This window comes from Neophocaena asiaeorientalis, unplaced genomic scaffold, assembly GCF_003031525.2.
Source record: "Neophocaena asiaeorientalis asiaeorientalis breed wild unplaced genomic scaffold, Neophocaena_asiaeorientalis_V1.1 scaffold72, whole genome shotgun sequence".
NCBI classification, from domain to species: domain Eukaryota; kingdom Metazoa; phylum Chordata; class Mammalia; order Artiodactyla; family Phocoenidae; genus Neophocaena; species Neophocaena asiaeorientalis.
In genome coordinates, this window is record NW_020185336.1 from 10,681,273 (window position 1) to 10,690,137 (window position 8,865).

At 32.1% G+C, this 8,865-nt stretch overlaps 1 pseudogene; it reads right to left on the bottom strand.

The window, feature by feature from the left end:
• Positions 1-1,304: 1,304 nt before the first annotated feature.
• LOC112393579 (heat shock cognate 71 kDa protein pseudogene) lies at positions 1,305-1,675 on the bottom strand (annotated as a pseudogene).
• Positions 1,676-8,865: the final 7,190 nt, after the last annotated feature.

Genomic DNA, 8,865 nt, shown 5'->3' on the forward strand with positions numbered 1-8,865 from the left:
GAGGTTTAAGGATTGAAAGAAAAAAAACTGTAATTATTCATAGATGTTAGATTTTTAAACACAGAAAAATTCAAAAACAAAAAAAATCATGAAAATTCATGAGAAATTCAGCAATATCATCAGTTATAAAATTTATATAAAATTAATATATTTTATATGCCAGGAACAAGTTAACATAATTTTTAAAATCCTACTCTAAATACCTAAATTACTATAACATATCTATAAATAAGGAAATCAAATGTCCAACATCTAAATGTATAAATTAATAAGCTTTATTAAAAGGCATGAAAGAAAGTAAAGAATGAGAAATACAACATTTTATGGAAAAATTCAACACTTTGGAGATAATAATTCTCTCCAAATTACTCATAAATTTAACGTAACTCCAAAAGAAATACCAGCAGGGTTTTTCATAAAACTTACCAAGCTATCTAAAAGGCATATAAAGAAATGCAAGAGTAGCCAAGACAATTTTAAAAAGTAATAAGTAACAGGAACTTGTCCATCGTATTTCAAATTTTATCAACTAATTAAAACAATGTGGTTTCAGAGTAGTGTTCGCCAAGTATATAGTTGTGCTACAAAATAGAGAGACTAGTAAAAGACACACAAAAAATTCATGGCAATGTGGCATAAACACACCTCTGAATATTTTGGAAGGTGATTTTGGCAGAATGCTATGCATCAGCAAGGAAAGGACACACTCTTCCTATAAATGATACTAGGACAACTGGTTCTCCATATGGAGAATGATAAATTAGATACCTACCTCATACCATACTCAAAAATAAGTTCCAGATGGGTTAAATACCTATACATAAAAAGCAAAACATTGCAACATTTACAAGAAAATAAGTAAAAGCATCTTTGTGACATCAATGCAGAAAGATTTTTTTTGAAAAAAAAAAAAGGACAAAATTATCCCTATAAAGTTAAAGGAAATCTACAGTCAGAAAAATATTTGCAATGCATATAACTAATGTAATTTTGGTAGTCATTCTCCTTGTGGAAACACAACATGTACACAAGAAGAGCTGTAAAGAATGTTAGGTGCAGCATTGTTTGAAATAGTGAAATGAAGTGAAACTTGGAAATAATATAAACACATATATATTGATACATATATGTGTATATACATGTATGTACACATATGTATACATTTTCATGGTGCCAAGTTTAAATACAGTTTTATTTAAGACATTGCATTTTCCACTTAGAGTAGACTGATTAAGATGCAATGCTATTTGTTACAAATTTGGGTCATTCAGTGTTTTGTCGTGTGGAACAATGTTAAATCTATGCTAAGGTTGACTTAACTCTTCAGTGGTGGGCCCAGAGGAGGCCACACCAGATGGAAGAACTCCACCACTGGGGAAGTGCCCTGGCCTGCCTCCTGTCCTCTGGAGTTTGGTAATGATGGAATTGCAGACTTTCTAGCTCTTTCTGCAACTGTTCAGATTCTTCCTTCTCTGGAGTCTGATTCTTTTCAAGCCAGTTGATGATTTCATTACACTTATCAAGAATTTTTGTTTGTCGTCATTGTTGATCTTGTCTTGAAGTTTTTCATCTTCAACAGCTGCTTTCATGCATAAGATTCAAGCAAATTCTTGGAAAACAATTTTTCCTGCTGCTTTTAATCTTTAGCTTTGTACTTCTCAGCTTCCTCGACCATATCCTCGGTATCTTTCTTCCTTTTATATGTATACATGTATATATATATATGTATATGTATGCTACTTGTTGAAGTACATATAGGATAAACACACACATACATATGCATATATGTATTAATTGATATATATATTTGTGATAAAGCCATAAACTGTAAGACTATTTGAATTAACTAATCTGATTTTTATAATACTCATGATCTAAAAGAATACTTACTAAATACATAGCAAAAGGGCAACAGAACTGTGGAGAAAAAAAATAGATTTAAAATTTATGCTTAATGTTCTACTTTCATGAAAAAAATTGAAGCAAAACTATATATTAACTTTTGACAAATATTAGTGGGGCATACATGGATTCAGTTATATTTTATTCTGTATTTTATTACTATTGTTATCATTAATTTTCAAAGTGTCAAAATAAGAATACTTTGTGTCAGGCTGCATCTCATAATTGATGCCCCTTTACCTATTTAATTTGATAGTTTCTATTTGAATCAACAGCTACATATAAAGGGTCTATTCTGTGCAAATTTATTTGCAAAGAGTAAGTATTACATATAAAATATTATCTTCATTCTCAAGCAATACTACATCATTATAAGTGATAAGTGTCATGAACTATGAAATATAAATGTATGACATGAAATGCAACGATATATGAATATGAAATATAAATGTAATAGGGCAGAAGAAACTGACACAAGTGAAGGCAATATAAATGTGCACAAATTTGTAATCTCAAATAAGCCTCAAAAATCAAAGAATTTGAAAAGAGCAATCAAGTGCATTACAAGAAAAGGAAACTAGATAAGTCAGCAAAGTGAACATTACTAGGGTCTATTTAACGAGGAGCTTCATTTAAAAGGAACAGATTTTGTATTCTGGAGCAAAGTGAGAGATAACCAGGGATTTAAAAGATGGTATTAGACGTTCACAGGCCTTGAAACTTGTCAGAGACATTAGTAGTTGATGTATATATATTTCCTAGTTTCAACAAATGTAATGTCTCTTTATAATTAGACTTTATTTGATTGGTCCCACAATGGGGGTGGTTCCAGAGAGGCTGAATTCTGGTATCAACTTATTGTTGTCCAGAAGCTTCATCGTCAGATACAGGCTAGTTCAGAATGAGAACGAGGATGATGCTTCTACCCTTTAATAATATAAATCCTGCCTAACTTTCTACTCCCCAAATCTGTTTCCCATTAGAAATACAGATCTGTATCTCAGTGGAAGTTTAATAATTGCCTGATGAAAGGAGCCAGAGATTATTCCAAAACAGTACAACGTGGTTGAGTTGGTCAGAGTGTGTTTTATCTCCTGATCTTTCCTTTTTCCTGGACTTTTATAAGTTTATATCTGATTTGGACATTCCCCAGGTCTTCAGAAGTTCTCCCACATAGTCTTCCCTAATTCCCTCACTCCCCACTCTCTTGCTGGTTTATACTAGGAATGAACTTTTTTTCTTTTCATATAACTATGACTCTATATCTTCCAAGGACAGTTATAGATGCTTTTACTCTGAAACCAGACTGCCTGGGTTGGAATATGAGTTCTGTTAGTATCCATACAATCTCTGGCAATTTACTACATTCTTAGATTCTCGGTTTCCTCGTTATAATAAAAGATCTATCTCATAGGGTTTTTTCTGAACATTAAGTAAATTAATACCTGTTAAGCGCTTATAATAGACCCTGGCACATGGTAAGTGCTCAGAATAATTAACTGTTTGCTGTTTTTCCATCTGATATTTCTTTTACATTTCTTCCGGTAACCTCCTCTTATTTGTTTGCTCAACCTGATCTGAATATTTATGTATAGTATGCCTGCAGATTAATGCAAAATAGAAAGGTAATTTTAAATTAAATTTGGTTTCAGAATATTCATTTCTTAAATAGGCATTTCGTTCCTTAAATTTTAGAGTAAGAGTTGTTAGAAAGCTCTCTACTCCTTGTGTTGCATTAATTGAAAAGGGATTCTAAAATTAGAAAGCACTGCATAATTAACTGTAAGAATTCATTAGAATTTAGAACGCAAATATTGACTTACAAATTTAAATAATAAAAATATAGAGCATTGGGCTTCCCTGGTGGCGCAGTGGTTTACAGTCTGCCTGCCGATGCAGGGGACACGGGTTCGAGCCCTGGTCTGGGAGGATCTCACATGCCGCGGAGCAACTGGGACCGTGAGCCACAACTACTGAGCCTGCGCGTCTGGAGCCTGTGCTCCACAACGAGAGGCTGCGACAGTGAGAGGCCCACGCACCGCGATGAAGAGTGGCCCCCGTTCGCCGCAACTGGAGAAAGCCCTCGCACAGAAACGAAGACCCAACACAGTCAAAAATAAATATATTAATTTTAAAAAATAGAGAGAGAGAGCATTACCACCTCCAAAGCATTTATTACACCACTGATTTTTCATCATATTATTTTAAGCCTTGACAATAATCAAATGTCCTCAGTTATAATGATATCTGTCATATTGTGAGTTCCCAAAGGATGGAAAATACACTATCTCATTTTAGAATTCTCTGCCCTCTGAAATACTATTGGGGATTGGCCATAATCATAAGAAACAAAGAAGGCTATATGAAATCTATTAATCAGAAACACCTACCCAAATTTTATAAGCACTATGGCTATTTTAATTTAGTGCATCTTAAGTCATGTTTCTTGGAGTATAATTTACATAAAGTAAACATCACCTTTTTTTAAGCATGTGGTTCAATGAGTTTTGCCAAATGAATATACTACTGAAACCACATCATAATCAAGATACATTTTCATCACCTCAAACTTCCATCATGAACTTTGTACTCATTCCCTCCACCTATCCCAAATCCCTGGAAATCACTGATCTAATTTCTGTCTTTATAGTTCTGTCTTTTCCACAATGTTTTATAAATGCCGTCATAAAGTATGTAGCCTTATAAATGATTTCTTTCACTTAGCCTAATGCTTTAGTGATTCAGCCATATCGTTGCAGATATCAGTAGTTCATTCCTTTTGATTATTGAGAAGTATTCCATTGTATAGAAAAACCACATTTGTTTATCCATTGCATGTTGGTAGTCATTTGGATTGTTGCCAGTTTTGGCAATTATGAATGAAACTGCTATAACTATTTGTGTACACGTCTTAATGTAGATATATGTTTTCATTTCTCTTGGGTAAATACCTAGAAGTGACATTATTGGTTCATATGTTGTGTATAGTTAAATTTATAAGAAACTGCCAAACTGTTTTTCAACATGCTGTACCATACTGTTTTCCCAAAACAATGTAGGAGAGTTCCAGTTGCTCTGCATCTTCACCGGGATTTGGAATTATCAGTTTTTCTAAATTTAAACATTACAGCAGATGTGTAGAATTATCTCGTCATGAGTTTAATTTGCATTTCCTTCATGACTAATTATGCTGATCATCTTTTCATGAGTTTATTTCCTATTCATATATGCTCTTTTGTTCACATCTTTAGCTCTGTAATTTGTTGGGGTGTTTTCATTTTTATTATTGAGTTGTAAGAGCTCTTCATATAGTTTGGATAAAAGTTCTTTAACAGATATGTGTTTTGCAAGTATTTTCTGCCATTCCACTGGCAGAAAATATTTTTTTACAGTGTTTTCTGAAGAGCATAAATTTTAAATTTTGATAAAGTTTAATTTATTAGCTTTTTCTTTATGGTTCATGTTCTTTTTGTTCTAAGAAATATTTGCCTAACCTAAGGTACAAAAACTGTTACAGCTTTATGTTTTACCTTTAGATCTATGTCTTCAAGTTAATTTTGTATATATGTGATGTAAAAGTAAAAATTTACTTTTTTTATCTGGAAGTTCATTTATTACAGCACCCTTTGTTCAAAAGCCTATTCTTTTTCCCTTTGAATTAATTTGACCCCATTTTCAAAAATCAATAAACTTATATATGTGGGTATATTTCTGGACTCTGTTATGTTTCACTGATACATATGTCTTTCCTTTTCTAAAACAACACTGCCTTGAATTCTCTTAGCTTTTGTTTTTCTGAAATGTTTTCATTTACAGCAAGTCTTGGGATTTAATATTCTGTGTTCTCCAATTTATTTGTTAGCTTTAAAATTTGCTTTGGCCGTTCTGGTGTTGTCCATATAAATTTTATAATTGAATGGTCAATTTCTACAAAAAAAATTCAGGAAATTGGTTGAGATTACACTGATTCTACAGATCATTTTGGAAAGAATTCGATATCTAAACACTATTTTCTTCCAGTCGCCAATCATGGTACATATTTGCACTTACTTAGGTCTTCTTTAATTTATCTCCACAATGTTTTGCATGTTTTAGTGTAGAAATCTCTAAGTCTTCCATCTTCTCTATATTATTATAAGAAGTATTGTTTAATTTCAATTCTCAATGTAGTCTTCAAATAAAAAATCTTATATTTTTCTGTCCAAGCATGATGTCCCTGAGTAGGTGGGGGATGGAGGTTAATGCACAAAAGGAGGGACTATAGCTAACTTCATAGAGAATTTATTTATAAAGGCAAAATTAAAAAATAATAATATATGAAGCCCATTATAATTTTCTATGATCTTTTATAAGTCTACTTTAACAATGAACTCAAGATGGAAACTATAACAGTTTACATACTGGTCTTAGTTATCCTTCTGTGACAAAAGGTTAAAAATGATCAGCAGTGGTAGGTTATTATACCAAAATTTTTTTTAAAGTCTACATTATCTCTCATTCAAATATAAGGCTTTAACATGTGAATAATATCACATTTGTATTCTAGCATTTTAACAAGTAATAACATGTTTTTGAAGAATCCTCTTCCATATTTAGAAATTGATAATGAAACACCCTAAAAAATAAAAGTTATGCAATAATCTGTCAGAACTTTGAGATAAAATTCTCATCAATCTAGGTGTGAAATAAAGTTAATTGAATAAACATCATTTAAGAGTTATAAAAATAGCTGTCCAGTTTTCCCAGCACCACTTATTGAAGAGGCTGTTTTTTCTCCATTGCATATTCTTGCCTCTTTTATCAAAACTAAGGTGACCATATGTCAGTGGATTTATCCCTGGGCTTTCTATCCTGTTCCATTGATCTATATTTCTGTTTTTGTGCCAGTACCATACTGTCTTGATTACTGTAGCTTTGTAGTATAGTCGAAAGTCCAGGAGCCTGATTTTTCTTTCTCAAGATTGCTTTGGCTATTTGGGGTCTTTTGTGTTTCCATAGAAATTGTGAAATTTTTTGTTCTAGTTCTGTGAAAAATGCCAGTGGTAGTTTGATAGAGATTGCATCTGTAGATTGCTTTGGGTAGTAGAATCATTTTCACAGTGTTGATTCTTCCAATCCAAGAACATGGTATATCTTTCCATCTGTTTGTATTGTCTTTAATTTCTTTCATCAGTGTCTTATATTTTTCTGCAGCCAGACACTATAAAACTCTTAGAGGATAATATAGGCAGAACACTCTATGACATAAATGACAGATGTATAGCTGATTGATTTTGTTACAAAGCAGAAACTAACACACCATTGTATAGCAATTATACTCCAATAAAGATGTTAAGAAAAAAAGAGATAAAAATGTTGCCTCATAAAATAAAGATTGAGTTCAATGGAAATATCCTACTATATATTAGTGTCAATAACTACATATTTGATCCTTCACAATATACATTTTTTGTCCATCTAAATACAAACATTTGGCTAATCTATATTTCTGAGGTCTGGGGGTATTATAATTTTATTTTCTGGACCATATGACTCCACACTATTTTCAACTGAATGAGAAAATTACCTAAACTGTTCTGAAAGCTAAGATATGATTATGCTTTTATTAATACTTTTGTTTTGATTGAGGATGCTAGAGTTGTAAATCTAAATGTCATAAAGAAAATAGAAGGACAAAATTATGAAAGAAATATGAACAGATATTTCACTGAAGGGACTATAAGTTGGCAAAAAGAACATGAAAAAAGTTAGACATCATTAGCCATTAGGGAATGAAACCCTCAATGAGATATCACTACACACCTATCACGATGACTAAAATTTTTAAAATAATGAGAAAAACAAATGCTGGCAAGGATAAATAGTGACAAAAACAAATGCTAGTGGGAAATTCTAGATAACTTATACACTACCGGTAGAAATGTAAAAGAATACAGATAGTCTGGAACACAGTTTAGCAGTTTCTTAAAAACTAAACACACAACTACTGTAACTGTGTTGCATTCACACATGGAATATCATTTAACAATAAAATATAACAAACTTTTGATACATGCAGTGAGTTGAATAAACTTCCAAACAACTGTGGATGAGAAACCCAATCCCGAAAGGTTACATATTCTATATTTCTATTGCTATAACATATTTGTGATAACAAAATTATAGAACTGGAGAACAGATTAGTAGTCACCAAGAGTCAGGGACAGAGTGGACATATAAGGATGTGGTGTAGCTCTGAAAGGTCAGCATGAGGGATCCTTGTGGTAATGGAAATGTTCTGCATCTCAACTATGTCAATGAACTCTATCTTATGCACTTGAAAATACAGTAGTAACATCCATTTATTGAAAAAATATATGTACATTTCAAGTATAAATTGAACAAGTGTAAATCTTATTGATCTGCAAAGACATTTGTCACGTGGATTTTTTACACTGTTTTTGTAAAGAGAGATGTTACTATTATATCATGCTTAAAGTGTTAATTTGTATGTGGCATTATTAATGTTATTAATAGTATCATTTATATTAACAACAACCATTCAGTTTTTGCATTTATTTTTCCCAACTACTATTACTAATATCAATGTTTCTTTGATGAATATTCCTATCCATATTTATTCATGCTTTCTTCCATATTTTTTGTGAGATATATTCTCACAGGAAAATTGCTTAGGGGCTAAGTATGTTCTGATTTTTGAAATATATTGCAAAATTGCCATCCAGTAAAGTTTGTCATAGAACCTTCCCATCAAATGGGAAGTAAATGTTTCCATGTATCCAGTATTAGTAGACCTTGAGGAGTGGCCACTAGCCAGGAAACTCACTTTGACAAACCCAGTGTAAAATTGCTAGCCATTATTGTGATAGAGACTAAGGGTATTCAAGTGGTGAGAACTTTTTCAAGTTTGAATAACACAGAGCGAAGCAGAAAGATGGAAAGAGGGAATTTGCACTGCTTAAA